This window comes from Lissotriton helveticus, chromosome 12 (assembly GCF_964261635.1).
Source record: "Lissotriton helveticus chromosome 12, aLisHel1.1, whole genome shotgun sequence".
NCBI classification, from domain to species: domain Eukaryota; kingdom Metazoa; phylum Chordata; class Amphibia; order Caudata; family Salamandridae; genus Lissotriton; species Lissotriton helveticus.
In genome coordinates, this window is record NC_136073.1 from 278,755,467 (window position 1) to 278,781,776 (window position 26,310).

General features: G+C 45.1%; 1 protein-coding gene across 1 annotated transcript in view; it reads right to left on the minus strand.

Moving 5' to 3' along the window:
- The window catches only part of GABARAPL2 (GABA type A receptor associated protein like 2), an 84,532-nt gene that overhangs the window by 14,777 nt on the left and 43,445 nt on the right, over window positions 1–26,310 (minus strand). The gene's annotated exons all lie outside the window — the stretch shown is intronic.

A 26,310-nucleotide genomic window follows, 5' to 3' on the forward strand; every position in this document is an offset into this window, starting at 1 on the left:
TTGTTGCATAAGTCTTTAGTCCAAATTGATTTAACTCTGATAGATCAATCCTTCCAGTTAACCAATGATCTTTTTTGGTCTTCACTTTTTAAGAACCCTGGAAAATGGAGAAGTAGTTTAGCGCAAAGCAGGGAGGATGATTTAAGCGTTAAAGCAATTAAAAAATGGGACAAACATGAGAACTCTAAATTAACCGATGTTTCTTGGACTATATTAAATAAGTTTAATTTTAGTGTTCTTAGAGGCGCCAACTGGCGAACAAATGCTTTTTTTTAGTAAGTGGCTTTTATACCGCACTCCAGCAGCCATTGCAAAAATGTATAGCAATATTTCATCTACGTGTTTTAGATGTAATCAACTGGAATTAGCCAACTGGTCCCATATAATTGTTTACTGTCCCAAAATTAGGGTATTCTGGGATGGAATATTTACTTTTCTTTATGCCCATCTAAAACTTACGATTCCTTGTTACGTTAACCTAATTATTTTTGGATTTGATCCAGAGTTTAAATTACCCGAATCCTTGGCGAAACTAATGTATATTATAGTAGCTGTCGCTAGATCATTGATACTTCAGTATTGGAGGTCAGAGACAGTTCCAACAGTAGATGAGTGGTACCATAAAATTAAGAAAGTCAGAAAAAATGAATTTATATATGCTCAAAGGATTGGAGGATTGAGGAAATGTACAAAAATTTGGGAATCTTACTTTGATTAGACTTATTTGAGTATGATTTGTAAAATTGACTTTAGATGTCGGAACTCCTGAGGATATGCTCTTCTGGAAATGTATTCTATTGTTTCTTTACACTATTCGGACTAATTGTATAAAAGGATTGTCATGAACTTCAAAAAAAAAAAAAAAAAAAAAAAAAGAGTACCCGGAGAGTGGAAGATCATGCCCGACCCCTTCGCTCACGGCGCTAGGACTCTAGGCGTGAGCCAGGGGACACAGGCGGTTCACACAAGACATTTTCTAGCAATATGGGGCGACAACGCACAAGGGGAACGCCACAAGTGCCGAATCGGAGACAGAACTCCCCAGAGCACACTAGCGCACTCGCAGAAGGGGAGCCCACCAATGCAGAATCCATGTCCAACAAATTGGACAAAGTCCTCGCGGTGATTGAACACTCCAGGGTTACCATAGAAAACAAATTCGGAGAATTGGCCACTTACCTAAATATCCTCAGGGATGACCATCGGAAACTAGCGGACCAAGTTAAACAGGGCAAGAAGACACTTCAAACGGTGGAGCCCAAAATACAGACGCATCAAGACGCCATAAAAGATCTACAACTAAGGGTACAGTCCCTGGAGAGCAAAACGGACGATTTGGAAGGCCGTGCTCGACGGAGTAACATCCGTATCTTAAATCTGCCCAAAGGATCGGAAGGAACTAACCCTATCAGTCACATGGAAACGTGAATCAAGACATTCACCCGAACAGCGGATTGGACTCCATACTTTTCCATATAAAGTAGCATCGAGTACCTGCCCGGAAGTCACCACCGTGACCATTTCTTCTGAAACTGCTTCACTATCAGGACAGAGACACTATTTTCAGAGCAGCCAGATAAAGGGGGACGCTCCAAGTGGAGGATAAAAAAGTAATGCTGTTCCCAGACTACTCTCGTGCTGTGCAGCAACAAAGAGCCACCTTCTTAGCAGTCAAGCGAACACTACGACAAAAGAACGTACAGTATGCTCTCCTTTTAACGGCCCGTTTGAAAATCCTACATGACGGAGTTGCACATTTCTTCACAGAACCAGTGGAAGCAAACGATTGGGTGGAGCAACAGCTTTCAGGACCAGACGCTCGCAGTAACATGCAAGGTCACCGACCCACGGGCAGCCAAAGAAGTCAGCACAAGAAAATCACCCTTACACAGATGAACTCACGCCCAGAGTCCCTCACGCAACGCTCCCCGGAACACAAACAAATCATAGCAGAAAGAAAGGAGAGCACTGCAAGCGGCGGCTGCAAGGAGATCGACGGAGGAAAACCTGGATGTAGAGGGAGCCCCCCACCTGTTCACGTCAGAAGAAGTAGTAAGCGATTCCCGCTCTTCCAGTGAAGGCTCTGTCACGCCCCCAATAGTCATCCCACAAACAGCAGATACGCGAATATAAACCCCGACTGACAGCGAAACCGCCACACCAGCATACTGTTGTGGTAAATAAATAATTAAATACCTGTGCTATTTTTGACAAGATATACTAATAACAGATAGCTCAAATAAATAAGAGTCAAGATTCGAGGTAGCTGGAGTTTGCAGGTTTTAATACAGCATAAAGGACAGGAACAGGACAACCTGCACGGGAATAGGATGGCAGCTGCCGGGGGCAGGATCAGGAGCATAAGGGATAACTTTTAATAACAGTACATTAGTATATATAGTTGAACAATTGCATTGCAGTACATACAGTAGGCGTAGCAGTGGGCGGGGTTTGTAGCAGTCGCGAAAGATAAGGCAGAAAGTAGGTGTAACAAGAGGCGTGTACATAGACATGTGATGTAAACGTAACAGAAGTGTCATGAATGGGGCGGAAACATGGAGGGGGCTACCTAAGGAGCCGGGACCTCTGACCTAGTGGTGCGCGCAAGCTGGCAATGACGTGTTACTAGGAGGAACTGGGGGCTATGACTTCTACACTAGAAGAGGAGACGAAAGTCTGGAGTGTCAGAGCGACATGTACCTAAACACTATCTAGTATCTGATGTTTAGAGAACATGTTGATAGAATCCAAAAGTTATCAGGGCAAAGGCTAACAGACACTAAGACTGGTGCATGCATTATTCTACATGTAGTGCGTGCTGAGGAATATTAAATGACCATTAATACAGTATTTCTCTTACATGGAGACGTAAAGGCTAGACGATGACTGAAACTATTGATGTGATTCAGTAGCTTAGGAATGCAGAGAAGGAGGGCTGGACTGATAACTAGAATCATAACATACTCTTGGCAGACTGGCAGGCAGAGCCAGGCCGAGCCGGGCACTGCGAGGCATGAAAGTAAGTGAAGGGTCAGGGATGCAGGTGGGGGCTGTATCGCTCCTCAGCGAGGGTTCAGGAGACAGGAGCTGAATCTGGTGTCCGGGCCCTTTTGAGGCCTAGAAACGGGGACTTTTACTGAAGTAACGTGCACACTGTGAAACGTGGCAACATAGGTTTACATAGGCCTAATACTCGTAGCTTTCACGAGAACTGGAAACTGGCATACTAGAGTTGGACACAACTAGAATTGCGTCTTTAATCGATCATAAGGGAATACATATGCATATTAATCATGCACATATAACATAAGATGGGGAACACGTAGGGACACAGAACATGGCAAAATTTACTTTTCCACATTCCCTCCTTGTCACTACGTTTTCATCAGGAAACATCAATATTCATGATACCATCTATCATTTCATATAGCATCATTTGCTCGTCTCGAATTGTCTTGGAACGGGACTTAGGACCAGGACTTGGAATACAGGATGTAGCACAAATGCCGCAAATCGCAGGGCCACATTGTAAACAGAGGCAGCAACTGAAAACGATCATTACTGCTATACCTAGGAATGACAATACTTTCCATCCCCAGGCAGAAATAATACTCCAGAGCCAACCGGACCATGTCCAGGTGCCTGGATTCTGGTGTATCTGATGGGCAATTTTATGAAGTCTGGTTATAGCTGAATAAACAGACGGCGCGTTATTAGGAATGAAAATGCAGCAACTAGATCCGATGACTCTACATGCTCCTCCTCTATCGGCCAGTATGACGTCAAGAACGAGACGATTTTGGAGCACGACAAATCTCATAGCAGATTGCTCTTCGGTTAAGTTACCTAGAGCAGAAGTAGTCTCATTCACTACTGCTTCAAGAGTTCTGGTTAACCTACGTATTAACTTACTATTCTGGATGGGGCCTATAAAGAAGAAGAATCCTTTATTAAAGTCTGTATACTGTTCTAGAGTAGTTTCAGTTTGATCGACAATCGGGGACTCGATCTCCCTTCTATGTCTAATGTGTACTAGATGTGTGTTTCTGTGATAATCAGATGGGGCTAGGAAAACTGGTGGCAGTAGGAAGGCAATGTAACAGGTTCCATCCCAATCGAGGGGCAGACGAACATATGCGGTCTGACCACAAACAAAATATGAATGACGTGAGGCTTTGAAAATAGATTTCCCACTGTCACTATACTCGACAATAGTAGTACACTCACTATGTCCTACATGTGCGGAACCATTCTTTCGGACACATAATTCGCCTTTGACTGGTAGTACTGAAATAGCAGGCAAATCTGGAGTAGTATCAGACTGAACATTCAGGACCATAAAATTCGAAGAATAATTACCTAAATTATAAACTTCATTTTCTAGATCTAACCCTGTTCTATGGGAAAGACCTTGCCTGTCTGGAAAACATGTACTGTTCAGAAGGGACATATCAGTTGAGGATGACGTTAACATGGACCATGCTCCACACGAACCATTATGTGAAAACGGATAAGGAAAGAGTGGCAGAACTCCCTTTGGTGTCTGGAAAGGGGGGAGTCGACCACACACCCAACAATTAGTGGCATTGCTGGTCTGGTGTGAATAGTGTAGCATTCTGATGAACGTATTATTTCTCATAGCAAGACGATAGGATAGCTCGTGAGGAGGCAGATCACTAAATGTGTGCTCTACTGTAGCATTAGAAAACTTATTTACATGAGAAATTGGAAAACATAAATGCAATGCATAACTTGTGCAGGTAACCATCAAACTCAGAAATAGAAGAAAACATAGAATAACGATACATCTGATGGAGTTTTGACTAACTCTCTCACTGTGGGGGTCTATCTCATACATGTCAGAAACCTGTCTAACCGTTTCACCCGAGGGGGACTTAGACAATTAAACTGGCTGACTTATTTTACTAGACCGGAGCTTCTGTTTATACTCCTGCTGCGGAGTTTCCTCTAACAGGGGAGGCTTGGAATCAAAGTTTGTAGCGGGACAGTCCTTGAGAATAGGGCAATTTTTAAAGTTCTGGCAGTCCTTAAAAATGTTCTTGGCAAAAGTCTTTTCTCGGAGTCCATGAAACTTCTTGACGTGAGACAGATGGACCCATCCCTTACGGCCCTCCAACTTCACGGCCGTACGGGTGGTCAGAAGGACAAGTTGAGGCAGTTTCCAGCGGGGCTCCAGCGGACTTGAACGATCAAAATTCCTCACAAGGACTAGGTCGCCTGGAATGACCTCATGCGGTTTGACTTCAGTATTGTCTGGAAATGCAGCGGCAACCTGTGAACGACAAGAGTGTAGGGCAGACATCAAGGAAGCTAGGTAATCTGTCAGCATATTACTGGAAACATCGGTAATACTTCGGGGTCTAGGTGTACCCCACATGTTCGGGGGGCGGCCGAATACGACCTCATAAGGGGACAGACCTGATCTGGAATGTGCGACCATGCGCATAAAAAATAGGGCGACTGGCAGAGCTACTAGCCAGTCTACACCTTTCTCTTTACAGACTTTGGCGATGCGGATTTTCAGGGTCTGGTTATGTCTCTCTACGAGACCTGCTGCTTCAGGATGGCGTACACAATGAAACTTCCACTGGTACCCTAACAGAAGGGACACATGCTTCATTAACTCTGATGAGAATGGCTGGCCGTTGTCTGAATACACGACCCTAGGGAGTCCATAACGAGGGAAAAATTCACGAACCAGCTGCTTGGCAGTGGTCGCGGCTGTGTAATCTGGGACTGGATATGCCTCTGTCCACCTGGACAAAGCGCATACAACTACAAGGACATACTTGAAACCTCGACATCGCTCCATCTGAATATAATCCATTTGGAGGACCTCAAAAGGGTGGTCAGGAGGCTGGAATCCCCCTTGTTCCACCGGGACACTTTTACCTGGATTGAATTGACAACATATCATACAGGTACGGACTTTCTGCTTGGCTGCAGCTCGTAAATGCTTGTTGAACCAAATGTTCTGGATACTGTCTAACATGGCTTTTTCTCCTAAATGTGCAGGACTATGTGCGGTATTAATAATGACTTGAACCATTGAGTCGGGGAGAAACCATGTGGCTTTTCCCTTCGTCAACCATCCCTGATCTGTCTGGACCCCTCCTTGTTCGGACCATTTCTTTATTTCATCGGGAGTGGCATGTAACTGGATATCTATGACATCTTGAGTGGGGTCCTTAACTGTCATACATGTAGTCGGATCTGGAGTGTGTGTCTGTGTTGCGTTACCTGGAATGTCTGGAGTCTGGGCTGTGAGCTTGGCTGTTCGATCTGCTAGATCGTTACCTTGGGAAATGATGTCAGTGACTTTCGTATGTGCTTTGCACTTCATGATAGCGATAGCTGTCGGTAAATGTATTGCTTCTAACAGAGCCTGAATGAGGAGACCATGCTGAATCTTGGTTCCATGAGAAGTCATAAAACCTCTCTCTTGCCAGAGCACTCCAAAGTCGTGTACGACTCCGAATGCATAACGTGAATCTGTGTAAATGTTAACTTTCAGGTTCTTGGCACGTATGCAGGCTTGGGTCAGAGCAACTAGCTCTGCTGCTTGAGCGGACAGGGTGTCAATACGGTGTGTCTCTATAACTTCAGTGTCAGTAGTCACTGCATACGCGGCTACTAGTTCTCCTGTACTTTTTCTCATACATGAACCATCCACATAAAGTGTCAGGTCAGGATCTGGTAACGGAATATCTGTCAGGTCTTGTCTTGGCTTTGTCATGGTGTTAACAACTTCCACACAGTCATGTGTGGCAGGATTTGAAGTAACTGACGGTAACAGTGTAGCAGGATTTAAAACGTTGCAGCGTCTGATTTCTATGTGTGGCTGGAACAGTGTCAATTCATAACCTGTTAAACGTGCAATTGTCAAGTGCTGAGTCTGTGTTCGGTGTAAAAGAACCTCCACGGAGTGTGGAACTTGTACTGTCAGGGAATGTCCTATCACTATGGAATCACTTTGTCTGATAGCTAGAGCTGTGGCTGCAACTGACTTGAGGCACGCAGGCAGAGCCTGGGCTACTGGATCTAATGTGCTCGAAAAATAAGCACAAGGCTTGTATTGTCCTGCTTGATCTTGTGTGAGAACAGATAATGCTGTACCTTCGCGTTCTGTGACAAAAAGTGTAAAAGGCTTACTGTAGTTCGGTGTAGCTAGAACAGGTGCTTGACATAAGGCTTTCTTTAACTCATTAAAACTAAGTGTATGTTCAGATGTCCAAGGGAGAACAGTCGATACGGCTGCCTCCTGTGTCGTTAACTGTATCAGTGGCTTGGCTAGAAATGCATACTGAGGAATCCATTGTCTGCAATAAGAAGTGAGGCCAATAAAAGCTCGTACCTCCTTCTGGGTCTTGGGCTGAGGAAGACTCGCTATTAACTGGATACGGTCAGGTGTCAACTGCCTACCCCTCTTGGACAGTAAGTGGCCTAAATAGATCACTTGCTGGACACAGAATTGAAGCTTCGAAGGGGACACCTTGTGCCCCATCTCGGCTAGGAAATACAGAACTGTAAGTGACGCACGCTCGCAGTCACGTTCAGAACGGGCTGTGATCAGTAGATCATCGACATACTGGAGCAGGGCAGTGTCAGTTGGCATGTGAATATTGTCTAGTTGTCTCTTGAGTGCTTGACTGTAAATACTAGGACTTTCTGTGAAACCTTGAGGAGCTCGTGTGAATTTATAGCTCCTTCCATTTAAACAGAATCCGAAAAGGAACTGGCTGTCTGGATGAATGGGGACACTGAAAAATGCGTTCTTGAGGTCTATGACAGTGAAAAACGTGGCTTCGGAATCAATGGCTGTCAGTAGGGATGAGATATCTGGGACTACCGGATACTGGGGTATGATACATTTATTAAGTTCTCGAAGGTCAATCACTAATCAATATACTGGAGGTGCATTTGGATCAGTACGTTTCATGACTGGAATGATAGGAGAATTACATATATTGGAGTCAGTTTCCACAACCACTCCTTGAACAATGAGCTCATCAATAATTTTGGATAAGGCTGCTACAGCCTCAGGTGGCAATCTGTACTGCCTGATTCGTGGTAACACTACACCTGGCTTTAGAGTCACACGGTGGGGTGTGATTTGCATAAAACCAACATCAGTTGGACCTTGTGCCCATAGATGCTGGGGGACGTTCAATAATCTTGGATCAAAATCACGTAATACATAGTGACCCTTGAAGTCACGTAAAAACAAACGTATTCCTTCTGGAGAGCAGCAAATTACTGCACCTAATTCTTTCAATGTCTTAATGCCTAACAAATTTTCTGGACATGACTTCGTAAGTAATAAATCAGTAGTTCGGGACAATGGACCTACTTCTAGAGAAACTGGTTTGGAAATCTCGTTAACTATTGGCTTTCCTGAAAATCCAAGGGAAACATTTCTAGAGCCTGAGAGCGGAGCCCCTGGAACCTCGTCATGACTGATAGTAGTCCTACTTGCCCCTGTATCAATCAGAAACTTTCTGTCTTTCCCTAATACTTGACTGTGAACATAGGGACCCTCTTGATCTACAGGTATCTCGATGAGAGGCAAGCCTACCTCCCTCTCTAGGCTGTTTCATGAATACTGCTGGTACTCTGGATACTCGGACTGTGCATACTGGTACATCTGCTGTGTAACATGCTGTGTTGCAGCTATAGGCTGCGGTACTGTAACTGTCTGTGGTGCATTCTGTGGTAACTGAGAAGTCTGTGAAACTTGTTCTTGTCTAGGCGGACGTGGTCTTTCTTTAGTCTTACCAGTAGCTATGTTATGTTTCAGAACTGCACATTCGTTTATAAAATGACCTGGCTGTTTACAATAATTGCAGGTCCCTTTAACAGGAACTGCAGGATGACTGGCTTGATTCGGACCCCTCTTCTGACTGTCTTGAGGAACAGATTGTGCAACTAATACTTTCATTTTCGTGTCTTTCATACGTTTCCTTTCGTGTTCTTGTTCTTCCCTGATTCTATTCTGGTGATACTGGAGCATCTGTAACATTTGGGACGGAGTATTAGCTTGCCAGGTACTCTCGACTTTCAAAACTCTATTTTTAACTTGTGGACTTGAATTCTCGACTAGTTTAGTAACAAAAAGATGAGGGTATGACTCACTACTCGTCTTCAAACCACTGTTGATGATAAAGCATTTCTCGAATCTAGAATAAAAATCACTAGTATCTTCGTCTGGTTTCTGTTTACAGGCTGAGATTGCATCCCAGTCTTCCTTTTTCGTGGCTAGTAATCTTGGCAAAACTTGTATTAACAGTTCGGGCAATTCTTTACATTTGTCTCCTAGACCGGTACCTGGTACTCGTATTTTATCTTCAGCTTCTAGAGCTGCCCAATCTATCTTTTTCTCTCCCACCTCCCATTCTTTTTCCTTGAGTTTTTCATATACCCCTGCGGGCAACAGGACCTTTAACATTTTAATGATATCTGGATACGTGTATTCTCCCATACGGAGCATGTCTTTTAATTCTCGATGGAACCCTGCTGGATCTTTGTCGTGACAGGGAATTAACTTTTTCATCTCTAAGAGTTCCATCTTTGTAATCGGGGTGTAAACAAATACTCGTTGCATTTCACCACCCGCTGTCCTAACTGGGTGTACCTCTCGTAACGGGTTCTGTCTGTCTATGTAGAATGGTTTATTTTCTGGGGGTGAGACATGAACAAAGTGCGGGTTCAGGAACGTTCTATATTTGTGGCGCTGTTCTAGAATGATACTAATTAAATCAGTACCTAAACCTTTCCATTTATACTGGAGTAACTCGTTCAGAACATCATGTAACGGACCTGGATCAGAATGCTGACCCTCATACAGAATGATGAGGTGCTGGATCATATACTTACCCACCAGTCGCTGCTCGGCTGGGGGCAGTTTCAGAAACATTTGTGCCACTATTTCGTCTGGAAAAGTGGTAGAATCAGTAGCCCATCGGACTGCTGATCGGGCTAGTTCTTGTTCATGCATGGTACTTAATTCACTATAACCGATTCGTAATTTCAGAATGTGATCGGTAGCTTGAAATACTTGTTCTAGAGAACCTTGTTCTGGTGCTGGAAGATGAAAGACTTTCTTGTGTTCTAGGCGTGAATGTCGGTCTGGAAATCTAGATTTACCTACATACGCTATTCTGGCGGTATTCTCGTCATCTACCTCTTCGGTAGGAGAGTCGTCTTCTTTCTCGCTTACTAGTGCTTCTTTGCGTTGTTCGTGTAACCTTATTATTTCTTTACGTATTTTCTTGTACATACTCTCTATACTACTGATGGTCCTGTGTTTACCCTCGGCTATATTATCACTCCACCTTGTCAGAACTTTCATTTCGGTCGGATCTTTAGTCGGGGAATCTTGTTCCCTTATTAAACAATTGATTAGAAACTTTAATAACATAAGCTGGGTCTCAGCTTTCCTGAGAGACATGACTTCACCAATACTTTCTGGATCTTCTCCTGTACGGATGAAACGATACATTCTGTCTAGATCTTCTTTCATATTCGGTAGGGTGTCCAAATACCCGGTCACCTGTCTTACACGCAAGGAATATATAACCATATTATCCTCACCTGGGACTGGATCATAACAGCATTCAGTAAGAGCTCGTCTGATATCTGCAACAGACTGATGTTTGGGCGTGCGCTGTAACGCACGTTCATGTAACTCGACTGATGTTACGCGTTTGTGTGGCGGCGGGGTTCCCGGGGGACCTCCTCCCGCAGCCCCTAAACCGGAATCGTCGACTGATACTCTTCGTGCTGGCAGAGTGACGGATGTAGCGGGAACTTGTAATGTAGGCTGGACCGGGGGTACCGTAACAGGTGCCCCGGTGGCTGGAGGAGCAAGAATTACATTATTTACAGGAACTGGCGGAGCAGGATTTGCATATTCGGGGACTGTGTCGTCCAAGTAGGACGAGAGAAAAATATCAGCTGCGGTCGGTTTGTGACGTAGCTTGGTCGGAAGTAATGGTGGCGGAAAATTACTGGATGCCTCCGGGGTTGCTTTTGGCAAACCCTCGGCAAGAAGAGGGTACATACCCTTAATAAGGGCATTCCTCTGTCTGTCTGACTGTTCGGTTTTAACTCGTTCACCTATTTCAATTAATTCCCTTTCTTGGGCTCTTTCTGAGGATTCTCTACTTAATTCTGACCTTCTGATTTCTTTTTCGGTTCTTTTATGAGATTCTTTGCGCCATAACTCGATGGCATCTTTCTGTGACTGTCTGGCTTTCTTTTTCCATAATACTTCTTCTACTCGCATGATGCACTCGGCATCCCATGTGCCTGATACAGGCCATCTATATTTCTCTTCTAATTCCTTAGTGTACTCGACCCATAAGTCTAGATATAATATGGCACTTATGCCATGCTTATGATACATAAAATGACCTGGACTGTCCCTAGGCGGGACAGGAACTGCTTCCTCGAGCAGACCTTTTCTAGTTCTTAACTGACGTAACTTGGAGAACAGAGGCATGACGTAAGCTGGGATCTGGACACAGTACAATACACAATGAACACAATAATGACTTGAGACTGATCACTCATACCACGACATTGAAAACACATTGAAATGACATTTAAAATAACAGTTCGGACAGAAACATTACCTGTAATACTTGAAAACAGAAACACATGAATTTCTCGAGAACAGAACTTACTAGAATTACTAGATGCACTGCTGAAACAGTACGAAACATACCGGTCTCATAAAAAGACACGTCAGGACCCGCATCCACCTAGGTGGACACTTCGTGTTGGATTTGCGTACCCAAACCCACGGACCAGAGACAAATTAATTGACCCTGTCTAGATACTACCCCAGCAACGGTACTCACCGGGCAGCAAGAACGGAAGGCCTCGGACTGGACTGCTACGACGACGGACTACGAACTTCGGACTTCAGTTACGGGTGGGCCTCCGGATACCTCGGACCTTGGACTCTCGGCTTGGGCTCTGGTCGGGACTCGCCGCGTTCCTCCACCGCCTCGTCTGGATGCTGGACCGCAACCTCCGTCTCCTCCGTGGGCCTGAGGGATACTTGAAGCAGAAATATCTGCGCGTGCACGGTATGGTTCCGTCACGGCTGCAGAGGGTCAGGGGGCTGGCGTGGCTTCTCCGGCGCGTGGGGAAAGGGCAAGTCCCTATTCGGGCGCCATTATGTGGTAAATAAATAATTAAATACCTGTGCTATTTTTGACAAGATATACTAATAACAGATAGCTCAAATAAATAAGAGTCAAGATTCGAGGTAGCTGGAGTTTGCAGGTTTTAATACAGCATAAAGGACAGGAACAGGACAACCTGCACGGGAATAGGATGGCAGCTGCCGGGGGCAGGATCAGGAGCATAAGGGATAACTTTTAATAACAGTACATTAGTATATATAGTTGAACAATTGCATTGCAGTACATACAGTAGGCGTAGCAGTGGGCGGGGTTTGTAGCAGTCGCGAAAGATAAGGCAGAAAGTAGGTGTAACAAGAGGCGTGTACATAGACATGTGATGTAAACGTAACAGAAGTGTCATGAATGGGGCGGAAACATGGAGGGGGCTACCTAAGGAGCCGGGACTGTTGCAGGGTTTCTGTACTCACACAGAACTGTGCACAGAGGAGTGGAACCTCGGCAAATTAGGATGTCCCAAAACTTACCTTAGCAACCAACTCACCCCTTACCGAGCTAGCTACAGTGTCTCATTGGACATATCAAATACCCAATGTTTAGACAAACCAGAACATGAACTTACAGTACCTCAGGGTACGTGGGACTCATGAACACTCTTTCGTTATATTATCATTACAAACCAGAACATGGAGTAAAGAAGACACATGTGCATTTGAAATGTTTATTTACTAATGCCGTCTTCTCAGGCGCAGTATCTTTGATAATACAAGTATACTTATTATCAGTAGCAAAATTATCAGCATAGTTACTAAGACATAAAAAGCGAATGGTGACAGCATGTTAACATGCTGTAATGAATAAGAGTTAACAACACTTATATCTCACCCTCCCTAACACATATATTATATTATTATCTAAGAAGGTCTCTTTGGGTTGTTTTAGGGCGGGCCCATACCTTAGTGTCCTAGCATGAAGGAATCACATCAGCATACACCAGCTCTCTCTGCATGTGCACCGCATCAAGTGTGTTAACAATTCTCGTGCAAAGCAATATCAATCCCGCCTCAAGCCCAAGTTGGCAAAGGCTGCACTTGTGTTATGACTATGAAGGCGTGGAGATCAGACCTCATAACAATTCCATATCGTGTTGCTCCTGAAACTTCAGCACTCTCCGTGCAGACATGTTTTATTAAACAAAGCAGATATCAGAGCAATAACATATTATTCTCACATTCACCACGGCAAACTACTAGGTTGAAAGCTAAGTCAACAAATGAGGGTCGTGTGCAGAAGTTGCAAGAAAGGAAAAATGGCGTTTAAATCTCAAACGTACCTATGCTAACTTAACACGATATAGGGATATATAGGAGTTATACAACACCCCCCCATGATCCGAGAACGGACTAAATAAGGTAACAGAAGTGCCATCACATGAGAGCAGAATCCATTTATAAACGAGCAGGAATATAAAAATTAATGCTAAAAAAATTAGCTCACAAATATACTGTGGCTCAAGCCAATAGGCAAGCAAAAAATAACATCTCTTGACCAAAAGTCAATAAAATCAAGGAAATGCTATCAGTCAGCATGTCAATTTGAGGCAGTGTCTAAGATAAGACCGTATACGAAAAGTAAGCTGCAACAGCCTCAAGGAGGAAGTCACTGTCCTCATCCGAAAACAGTTCAGCCATCCAGTTTAAAAGATGAAAGGAACATACGTGATCTTCCAGCACCGGATCCTCTATAACCATCAGAGGACAGCTCGGTGGGTTTTCAAGAAAACTTCGTTCCAAGAAATTTTGCGCTGCCGACAACACATCCCAGGGACCCATTAGTCCATGTGCCACCGCCAAGGCCATAATCCTTTCGTCAGAACAAACCAACTCGTGAGCAATGATAGGACTCATCAGTTGATCAAAATCGACGTCAGAAGATGCTGGTCCGCAGAGACACAAATCAATGGCCCAAAGGAAATCACAGGTCAGACAGTGAAATACAGGCTGGACACAGGTGAAATAGGAGAACCGAAAAGATAATCCAAACGCCGTGCTTAGAGTCGCTAACGGCAGTGTGCCATAGTAATCAAGCATGCGGTTGCGAAACCGCGTCAGTAGTAGCTGTGCGTGGTCTTGCACAGGAAGGGCATCCATATTTAAAAAGGCAGAAAACCACCAATGCGCCAGCCGCTAATGCAAGCAAAAACGGGAACCCTCCAAACAAGGATGAAAAAATAGAATGGAAGAAAGCAGGGATGACTCCAAAAATCTTCTCAAAGGAAGTCACGAGACCACCGCTAACAACTTTAAAAAAATGTGCTAGGCCCGTTGTGGAGGATGCGTTAAAGATTGAACGGACCATGGCTCCGAAATGCAAGGGCAAATCAGTGTTTAAAAGAGCCTGGACCTCCGTGCGGGTGTTAGCAATGTGAAGCACGAAAGTTTCACGGGCCGAGCTCAAGGCCACCTCTTTCTGGGACAATAGAGCTCTTATTCTAGCCATGCCGCTGAATTCTGCTCCCAAGGTCGGTATCTGTGGCCAAATGGAAGACTCCCTATGTTCACGTGTGGGAGGATAAAGAACATTTCTGCAGCAAATAACTCGCTCACTAACCGTTACTATGAAAGCTATACCTTTAATTAAACCACAGCAGTTTTCATTATTGAGCATCAAATAACTACCATTCTCTAACAATTTAAACGTGGGGATGATAGCAGGAACTGGCGTGCCCTGTAAAACGCAAGCCATATTCGGTCTGTCCCTGTTACATGAACCGTGTAACTGTATGTGTCTACACATTAAAGAATGATCTGGCGTCTCAGTACACTCATCCCCTGTTAGATAAACTTCTTGTTCATCCTTGAAACATCTGTATGTGTATGGGAGTGACCAGACCTCATGAAGAAAACCGCTACCTAAGGGTTCAAAACGACCTATTGGCACATATTTCATACAATTTGAAAACTTATATAAAGCAAAAGGCAGCGTTATTAAACCGTGGATAAGCCACGTAGCAGCAGTGGTCTCTGCCACAGAAAAAGGTAAAGATTCCAATCTTTCAATATGGAGCATAGAAAAGGAAGCATCACGCATTGAAAGCAAGCGTTGTTTGTCTGTCAAATTAAATGGTGCAAATAAAGAGGAAACGTTCATGTATCCCCAGGGAACTTTACCCATTTTTAGAGTCTGTAGTGTCCATGCAAACTGCATGATTGAACGTAATTGATTTTGACCATGGTATAATACAGACACTTCGTCATGCACAATATCAACAACAGACGACACAATATTATCTAATGTGTAAATTCTAGAGGAAAGCACGTTAATGCTATTGTCAACCACTGCAAGCACTTTCTCAAGATTTGCCTGATCAATAGCCCTAAGGCGTGAAGCAGCCTCAATCTGTGAGAGTTTCCAAATTTCATTGTAAACACCATATAACCAGCGTTTCGACCTGCCACTAGCTGGGCCCTTAATGAAATCATTCAAATCCACGTCTGCATTCAGTTTGGAAAGGTGATACTTAACCGCAGTTAAAGTTGAATGTTTCAGCCAAGCTTGACACAACTTGCCCACAGAGTAAGAGGTGACAGTATGACTCAAATCAAAACGGGGATCAGATCTAACAGTCTTAAAACCGTCAGTTATATTTAAAAATCTCTTTTGGCAAGAATCAGCACCACGGTGCCAAAGCAGCCAACCCTTGGGATTCATACTGGAAATGTTAAAGGAGGAATTCAGAAGCAGAGCCTGTATTTCTCTAATGGACAATTTAGTAAAATTACTCCAATTCTCATATTCCTCCAACTCCGGGAAAGACGGGGTGTTTAACCTTTTAGATGTGGCCAATCCAAAGCACGTGGTCTGGGAAATGGTTTCATTTAAAAACCACATATGATTTGGGATGAGACATGCACGGTGCAAAGCCTCAGTGCCTTGTACCTGCCAGGCCCTTGAGCCCCAAACTGATTTAAGGTCTATGGTATCCTTCCATAACTCATACCCTCCAGTAACTAATTGATCCAGGAAGGCCTTTGAATATAACAATTTTGTATTTGTAAGTCGAACCTTGGACAGTGGCTGTTTGTGAAATTTAAAATAAAAGGACTCGGGATTGGACTGATTAAAGTCAGTGAAATAAGTATACTTTTTAAGAAACGTTTCTGAACTCCCTTGTGTTGGTGCTGGGCAATGTTCCCACTGAGTAAAATTAACCGCATCCCTTCGGGAAGATGTCTTGTGTAAGAAGTGATTGCCATAATGTTGGTAACAGAACAATTCACCATAATTAGCAGATTCTAAATATAAATCCTCAGCATCAAAAGCAGCATAATATTTCAAATCAGAAAACAAACTTTCCACAGCATTAACATCCCAATCATCAGAACGAATGTTTTGTTTCACCACATCCCCCATATTAACTCTTAGTACATTAGGGACATTAACGACTTCCGTTGGGCCATGAATCTGAAAACGAACTGCATCCCACGCGATTCCATCCAGAACAGGCCACGCTGTGATGTTAACCAAAGTCAAGTCTCTTTTTAATCTGTGTGTAGAATGTGAAGAGGAAAGTGGGGCCAAAGTTCCATTCAAATGAGTAATGCAAGTTCTCTCCTCGACATAGTGTCCATTCATAATCCGAAAAAAATAAAACACAAAACCAATTGACATAAAAAGGTAAATTGAAAAAAGGACCAGCCAAATGTATATCCAAGGAGGTATCAAAAAATGTTTTTTAAACAGGCTAGCATATAATGCAATTTTAGAGGGTTTTTTCGAGGCAAGGGAAGCAGAGTCAAATGAAAATCTGGATTCCGTGGCTAAACGAGCTTGCAGGTCAGGCATGGACAAATCAGTGGGGTATGTATAGTCTGTCTCATCAAGGTTAGTTCCTGGTAAATTATTCAATAATGGACTGGAAACAGCAGGTAATTCGATGGCCACCTCAGGTTCATTATTAGAATCAGTGGGCATAATTGAATTTCTCACAATGGAAGGACAGGAAACAGCCGGTGTCATGCTAAGAAGAATCGGCCACTCTGTGTATCTTGACATTGTCAATAGAAATAAACCTGTTTTCCTTACGACCTGGAAGTGGTGGTAAAATGACTGTTCTTGTGCCCTTCACTCCAAGCACTGGGACCGGAGCTCGATAGGAAGGACCAAACTCTTTCTTGTTGTCGATCTTCTCTCGAACCAGTTCTCCAACTTGGGGTAGCCAGCCAACTACCGGGATCTGCAACGCATCATCCGACGTGGAGGGCAAATGTTCCTTTGCAAGAGTGTCTCTCGTCTTTTGTAGATTCTGTAAAACATTGCAATGTTCATCTGCGTCAAAGGAAGTGGCGCGAACCACCGAGTCTAGACCGTCAAGGTCAGGGACGAACATCTTGATGCCAAAGAGCATTTCGTATGGGGTCCGCCCACCCAGAGACCTCCTAGGGAGATTATTAAGAGCACGCTGCACGCCATAGAGGTGAGCCAGCCAATTTCTGCCAGTGCCTATAACTCGGGCTGTCAAAGATTGCTTTAAATCACGGTTCATTCGTTCAACTACACTATTACCCTCGGGTCTGTAGGGTGACGAAAACTTGACTTGGACCCCCATCGAAGTCATGGCATCCTTATACGCCTTAGAGGCGAAAGCCGGACCCTGATCCGAATGGAAGGTACCACAGGCAAAAATCCCTATAAAGATACGCAAATCTCTGATGACAGTCCGGGAATCAGCGCTGCGATGTGGCCATAACCACACAAAGCGTGTGCATGAGTCAACTGCTACTAAGATGTATTTATACGCAGTATCAGATGAAAATGGACCGCAGTGATCTAAATAAACACAGCCTAGTGGTTTATTAGAAATGTACAACTGAGTCTGAGGCGGACGCGTAGCAGTTGAAGGTTTAATCTGCTGGCATATGTCACATAGAAGGACATAATCACGCGTCTGTTTGTACAGTCCCCGCCACCAGAAACGATGTTGTAGTTGCGTTACAGTGGCTGAGACGCCCGCATGCGCAGACGCCACACCTTCATGAGCCGCTGTAATCAAGTCTGTTCTGCGATCCGAGTTGGGAATCAGCCGTTCCCCAACATCAGGAATTGTCACAAAAGGAACCTTTTCGGGACTTAAGTGGTATTTATACTTCGAAGGGAATCCCGAAGGATGTTTACTTCCCTTCTCAGAGGCAGCAATCGCTGCCAAGATGTCGCTATCAATCTTGGTTTTAGACCTAGTAACTGCTGCAACTAAGTATGTAGATACTGCTGATTTCGCTGCTTCATCAGCAAGCGAGTTGCCAACAGCGTGAACTCCCACGCGCTGATGACCGAGAGTATGAATCACATAAACGAGTGGCAACATAGCCTTAAGCTCTGCCACTCGAACCCAGATCATTTTATGTTTTATTGTGCTACCCTTGGAATCATGAAAGTCATTTTGAATCCAAAAGAACAAGTTTTCATTGTAAGACTGGACACAGTAGTAAGAATCACTTACAATTAGAGTAGTAACACTTGGATCTGCGTACTCCAAAGCTAGTAAGAGAGCACGAAGCTCTGCCAATTGTGCGGTGCAATCGCCCAGGGGCAACGTGTGTACCTCCCTGGAAATGAACTCATCATTCAACATAGCACCGACCACAATGGCGCATGCGGAAACGAAGGCATGTTTAGAGCCATGCGCAACCTGCGCCGACCCATCAGTGTAAATGATGCAATGGAAGTCCTCCAAAGGTCGCATCGCCAGAGGAGCAGGGTGAACGAATTCATACTGCAAGTACTCCTGCGACCGTAAGGAAGCGTCAAAAATAAACATGACATCTGCGGATGACAATGACGCAGCCCACTGAATCCACCGAGGGTGCAAAGCCTTCGAATTTGGTACACTGGCTTTCGTGACTGCCTCTAAATGAGGACAGGGTGTTACCACTAGCATGCGCTTCCCCTGTGACAGAGCACGTTCTTTTAGAATTGCCATCTGTACAGCAGTTAAAACCTTTTCTATGGTGGGAAACCGCATCTCAGCCGAGGTGTACAAGTGTGACTTGTAAGCAATAGGTACTGTGTCACCTTCATTAAAAGTGAGGTAGGTGAAACCCACCGTCCCAGGAATTATTCTTATGACCAGGTTGGTGTGGTTATCACGAGTCAGTAAATATTTAGAAGCGAGCAGATCAGCCTGCAAGGATTGCAAAATGGCTGAATGCTCAGGCAGCCAGCATGATTTTGAGAAAGTTGGTTGTATCAAAGCATACAAAGGCTTGATACGCTGGGCATATTCCGGAATGTAAGTTCTGCCGAAATTCAAAAAGCCCAGTAAGGATTGTAATTTTTTCAGAGTTGTTGGTGCGCGCAATTGTGCGCACTTCTCCAAGAAGTGAGGAGCCAAACCTCTACCTTCATTGTTGAGCTCATAGCCCAAAAACAACACTGTGTGTTCAGCAATGTGCGATTTTGCAAAGTTGAATTTGTAACCCATGTCAGCGAAATTGCAAACTAGAGAATTTACACGACACAGATGCTCCCAAATATCGTCGTCTGTGAGATATATGTCATCCACATACGAAAAAGCATCAGGGTCGAGTGCCTCCAGAATAGAGACAATTCGAGCGGTAAATACACCAGGACTATTCTTGTAGCCCATTGGAAGACGCCGGAATTGCTTTTGGACTCCAGCGCTTGTAAAACTGGTCCATTGGGAGCTAAAGCTGTCCAATCTGTGGGCATAAAAACCATTGGATATGTCAAGCGTTGTCTTGAAACGCTTACGCACGAGACTATCCACTAGGGCAGAGCCGTGGGTATTCTGTACTGCACAGTTACGGCAATGCGAGTTCAAATGCCGGTAATCCAAAACCAAACGATATGATCCGTCAGGTTTATTCACAGTAAAAAGGGGATTATTCATCGGTGACACACACGTTTCAATAACTCCCTGATATTCCAATTGTTCAAGGATTTCCGCGACGGAAGATTTTGCTTCACGCCGAATGGGATATTGAGGTTGAGGCTGCGGCTGAGACCGCAACGGAATTTCGTGGCAAGGCGACAATTTATCCCAACCACATTGGTTACGGTACAGAGCCGGCGCGAGAGCCCGAGCCCACTCTTCTGCAAAATGCTGCGCATGCTCTTTCGAGACAGTGTTCGCGAAACTGGGTAGGATTACCTCCTCCCCTCGCGGCGCCGCGAGCACAAAAGGTGGGGGCCAGTCAGCCTCCGAAAGTAAAATATCATATGTAGAAGACAGATTCTCCCAAAATACACCTTTAACGGTACGCTGTATGTCACCTTCAATTAACAGGACAATTTCATATAGTCTTTCAGGGGGAGCAAGTCTCGTATCCGCTGTTTCTATCACAACGTAAACATCAGTCGCTGTCACCCTCAGTAGTGGACGCAGCGCCTCTCTGACTATGGTTATCTCCGCCGCGCTGTCCAGCAAGGTCAGAGCCCACGTCAGATTCCGAAGCCGCGTTCTCACTATCTGTGGCATATCGATGCGCTGTTAAGGCTGCGACTTTCTTTTTCGCAAACTGCGGACGCCTAGGCGTAGAATCCTCCTGCTTCACTGCGCCGTCCGTCTGGCGGGACTGGCCACGTCCTTGTTGGCCACCACGTCCACGTCCACCCCCTCCTCCTCCACCGGTCTTCGGGGCCGATGTGTCCTGAAAGGAACGAGGAGAGCGTTGATCAGAACCCTGAAAACGATCAGGCGATTTAATCATCGCGCGGTCGCGCAAATCATAAACTTTTTCGGGTGGCGCAGGAGCCTGTATTGCAGGAAAAGTACCCTGAGTCTGCGTTGTCTGCTTCCCCTGTGTCTGTTTTTTAGGCCAATTCTGTTTTTTGGACTTGGGCTGGACATCTGTCACTGCAGATTGTCCCTGTGGTTGTCTTTTCTCCTTCACTGGAAAATATTTCAGACCTCTACTTGTGCGGCCAATCGTTTTATAAGCGGCCACCACAATCTTTGCTAACTGGCGGGGTTTGTCGGCATCGGGCAGAGCAGCCAAAGCATTCGACACCTGAAAGTTAACTGCATCTCCTTTAACATTGGAGAGAATGAGATCACTTACAATCTCAAAAGAACCACACAGGCGCATACCCAATTCAACCGCTGCCTCTGGACCGTGATCATTCTGAACACGTCTAACGATTTCAGGCAGGGCAGTCATAGACGGGGTGCCGAAGCACCTTGTATAAACTGCCGCAAATGTTTTTCCCCAGCTGTCACAGTCAGCAAGTTCAGGAGTAATATCCTTCGGTAGAGTAATCGTCAACATTCTATGTTTATCAGCAGGAGTAGAATTCGGAAAAACCGCCTCCAGTTGATCAAACTTCTCTGCTAGCCAGAATGGGAAGTCATCGTTGTCAACCGGACGCGCACCAAAAACCGAATTTACCATCACTGGATTGAGACGCATTCCGCCTCGTTCCAGGGGAGCGGCCGCACCCCCCTGGGGACCACCAGGAAGATGTCGACCGATGTATTGCACTAAAGCACGAATCACGGAAATGGAAACTACATGCAGCCTGCGAATTTCTGCCAGGGTGCAAGCCCCGTGATTCGGGTGCGGGGTAAAGCCACCCAACGCAGGCCAATTAGTACCTGGAATTGAGAGTGGGCCTAACCTCGCAGGGGACATAGAGTGGGGGAGGGCGCCATCAAACCAAACTCGATGCTGCCAATGATCAATAGGTATTTCCAATGCCCTGTACGGCGTATATTCAGCCGGGACATCCGAGGCGGTGTAGGAGTGGAACAAACCAGAATTAGCGTCCACAGCCGGAAACGTAACCCAAGAGTAAAACAACTCGTAAGGAAACGCCGGATCTGCACATACCACGAAAATCACAGCCATCCCATCTACTGGGACTTGGTACGTCTGAAGATGGTTGCGTACCGCTACGCGACTATGCTGCGCAATAGCCACCGCTGCCGCCATTACAGAATTGGAAACAAGAAAACACAAAGAATACTTTGTAGCACAACTGGGTAGTAATTCAAAGAAACCGTTTAAGAAAGAATCAAGCTTGAATAAAGACCTATTTCAAAAAATAGGTAGGTTTCACCGACACCCCGTTTTCCGGAAACGGACGTGAAGGGGTTAAGGCATGAACGATAAACTACTCGAGTGTCATGATATAAGACCACCGAAACCGTTGGGCGCCATGTTGCAGGGTTTCTGTACTCACACAGAACTGTGCACAGAGGAGTGGAACCTCGGCAAATTAGGATGTCCCAAAACTTACCTTAGCAACCAACTCACCCCTTACCGAGCTAGCTACAGTGTCTCATTGGACATATCAAATACCCAATGTTTAGACAAACCAGAACATGAACTTACAGTACCTCAGGGTACGTGGGACTCATGAACACTCTTTCGTTATATTATCATTACAAACCAGAACATGGAGTAAAGAAGACACATGTGCATTTGAAATGTTTATTTACTAATGCCATCTTCTCAGGCGCAGTATCTTTGATAATACAAGTATACTTATTATCAGTAGCAAAATTATCAGCATAGTTACTAAGACATAAAAAGCGAATGGTGACAGCATGTTAACATGCTGTAATGAATAAGAGTTAACAACACTTATATCTCACCCTCCCTAACACATATATTATATTATTATCTAAGAAGGTCTCTTTGGGTTGTTTTAGGGCGGGCCCATACCTTAGTGTCCTAGCATGAAGGAATCACATCAGCATACACCAGCTCTCTCTGCATGTGCACCGCATCAAGTGTGTTAACAATTCTCGTGCAAAGCAATATCAATCCCGCCTCAAGCCCAAGTTGGCAAAGGCTGCACTTGTGTTATGACTATGAAGGCGTGGAGATCAGACCTCATAACAATTCCATATCGTGTTGCTCCTGAAACTTCAGCACTCTCCGTGCAGACATGTTTTATTAAACAAAGCAGATATCAGAGCAATAACATATTATTCTCACATTCACCACGGCAAACTACTAGGTTGAAAGCTAAGTCAACAAATGAGGGTCGTGTGCAGAAGTTGCAAGAAAGGAAAAATGGCGTTTAAATCTCAAACGTACCTATGCTAACTTAACACGATATAGGGATATATAGGAGTTATACAACAGGACCTCTGACCTAGTGGTGCGCGCAAGCTGGCAATGACGTGTTACTAGGAGGAACTGGGGGCTATGACTTCTACACTAGAAGAGGAGACGAAAGTCTGGAGTGTCAGAGCGACATGTACCTAAACACTATCTAGTATCTGATGTTTAGAGAACATGTTGATAGAATCCAAAAGTTATCAGGGCAAAGGCTAACAGACACTAAGACTGGTGCATGCATTATTCTACATGTAGTGCGTGCTGAGGAATATTAAATGACCATTAATACAGTATTTCTCTTACATGGAGACGTAAAGGCTAGACGATGACTGAAACTATTGATGTGATTCAGTAGCTTAGGAATGCAGAGAAGGAGGGCTGGACTGATAACTAGAATCATAACATACTCTTGGCAGACTGGCAGGCAGAGCCAGGCCGAGCCGGGCACTGCGAGGCATGAAAGTAAGTGAAGGGTCAGGGATGCAGGTGGGGGCTGTATCGCTCCTCAGCGAGGGTTCAGGAGACAGGAGCTGAATCTGGTGTCCGGGCCCTTTTGAGGCCTAGAAACGGGGACTTTTACTGAAGTAACGTGCACACTGTGAAACGTGGCAACATAGGTTTACATAGGCCTAATACTCGTAGCTTTCACGAGAACTGGAAACTGGCATACTAGAGTTGGACACAACTAGAATTGCGTCTTTAATCGATCATAAGGGAATACATATGCATATTAATCATGCACATATAACATAAGATGGGGAACACGTAGGGACACAGAACATGGCAAAATTTACTTTTCCACATTGTACATGTCGGCACAAATCTCCGACACAAGAACGGGACCTCGAAACCGCGAAGCACTGAGTTCAGAAGTCAGGAGAGACATGACACAGCACACTGAACTGGATCATGATGTATGCCCAGTGGGGCAGGAAGCTTTTTCTGGCAACACTGACTCAGCAACATCAAGCAGGCGGCCAGAATGCCGAAGATGGGCGCAACCGCGCAACCACCCCCTGCAAACAGCGATTTAAAGACAGTACATTATGTACAGTTTGGACACATCGTCCCTGGCGATATGTCCCCTCAGTTGGGAATTGTTCCTAATATCCAAGTTTAACTACCCTTTGTTTCAGGTTCCCCCAATACCCGTAGCGGAGCAAACTCATGAGATTACAAGTCCTAACTGGGCAATTGATATTGGTGGGGGAGGAAATCGGAGAGAGATGGCGGGGCAACACATGAGTGAAGACTGACCACATTCACTGCATATAATGTCCAATAAAGCCACAACACAGATATAAAAGTCATCACACTAAATGTCAGAGGCAGGCACACCGCTCACAAGCGCTATGCCGTCTATGCTTGTATAAAAAAACAACATGCACAGGTAGCTCTACTTCAGGAGATGCATTTAACAGTGAAGTAGAACGTTTATGCAGGAAATGGCGCGGAATTGTATGTGCCACTACATACTCAGCATTTGCCAGGGGTACTCTAATCTGGCTCAGGCCTGGGATCCAATTTAAAGAACAGACACGAATCATAGATAAGGAAGGCCGCTATGCCCTGTTGGAGGGAATACAGGAGGGCCAGTTCATCCTACTAGGCAGCAGATATGCCCCTAACATAGACCAAGATCAATATTGGAAGCGCCTTACAGGGGTACTTACCATTCACACCACAGCCCCATGGCTCCTAGGGGGTGACTTCAATTGCGTCCTAGACGTTCGCCTGGATAGGTCCCATCCCCACCGACACACTCACCGGTATCCAAACAGTCAGCCCAATATCAAACCTGGGTAAAACACTGGAAATTGGCAGACCCATAGCGAGAAAGGAATCCTGACTCTAGAATATACTCCTTCCACTCCATCCCACACAACCGACGGGTAAGCCTAGATAGATTCCTTTGTTCCACAACCATTCTCCCGGGAGTGCAACATTCCGATTATCTGGGTAGGTTACTCTCAGACCATGACGCACACACACTGACAATTAGGTGGAAGCCCCCATGACGCACACACACTGACAATTAGATGGAAGCCCCCACACCGCCCAGTGCCCACCTGGAAATTGCCACAGGACTGTCTTACAGATCAGGTGTTTCGTCAGGAGCACGGAGACTATCTGCAGGAACACTTTGCTCTTAAATCAGACACGACGGACTCCAGGCTTATAGAATGGGACGGGTTTAAAGTCGCAGCTAGGGGGCACTGCATACAACAAATAGTGGGAGTGCGTAGGATACTTGAAAGAACACAAAAAAATTCAGAGGAGGCACTAGCGGCCCTAACAAAACAAAGCGACGTTGCCGAAGCCAACCCCGACCACATAGCAGCAGCCAAAACCTCCCTTATGGAAGCATTGAAAGACCAGCGCAAATACAACTTCAGGGCCTACGCCGCTAGTGTACACAAAGAAGGCACACTGTTAGCGTGGTTCGCCAAACAAGACGTAGATGTCAAACCGATCACAGATGTTCGCGACCACACAGGGACCCCTAGACACTCGCAAATAGAGATCCTACACATTTACCTTAAATTTTACTCTAATATATACCGCCCCCTGGCACAAACTGATCCACATGATATCACTCGGTTCCTCAGCCCGCTACGAATTCCCTGCATACCGTGAGCTGACAAAAAATGGTTAGAGGCTAAGATCAAAGCCCCAGAGGTCACCCAAGCCATCAAGGAACTAGCACGCAAGAAAGCACCAAGAATGGACGGTTTCCTGCTCGAATATTACAGTACATTCTCTGTCCACCTTGTCCCCAGAGCGGTCACAATGTACGAGGGTGCGCTAAACAGAAGGGAGCTTCTGGCTCCCTTTGAGAGTCCATCCTAGTGACATTCCCCAAACCACATAGGGACCCCACTCTCCCAGCCTCATAGAGACCAATAATGCTGCTAAATGCAGACTGTAAAATACTAGGAAAAGTTTTAGCGGACCGATATACCCAGGTTCTGTCGCCATTGCTACACCCGGACCAATGTGGATTCGTCCCGAGACATAATACCTCACAGAACATACACAGATTGTTTCACGTC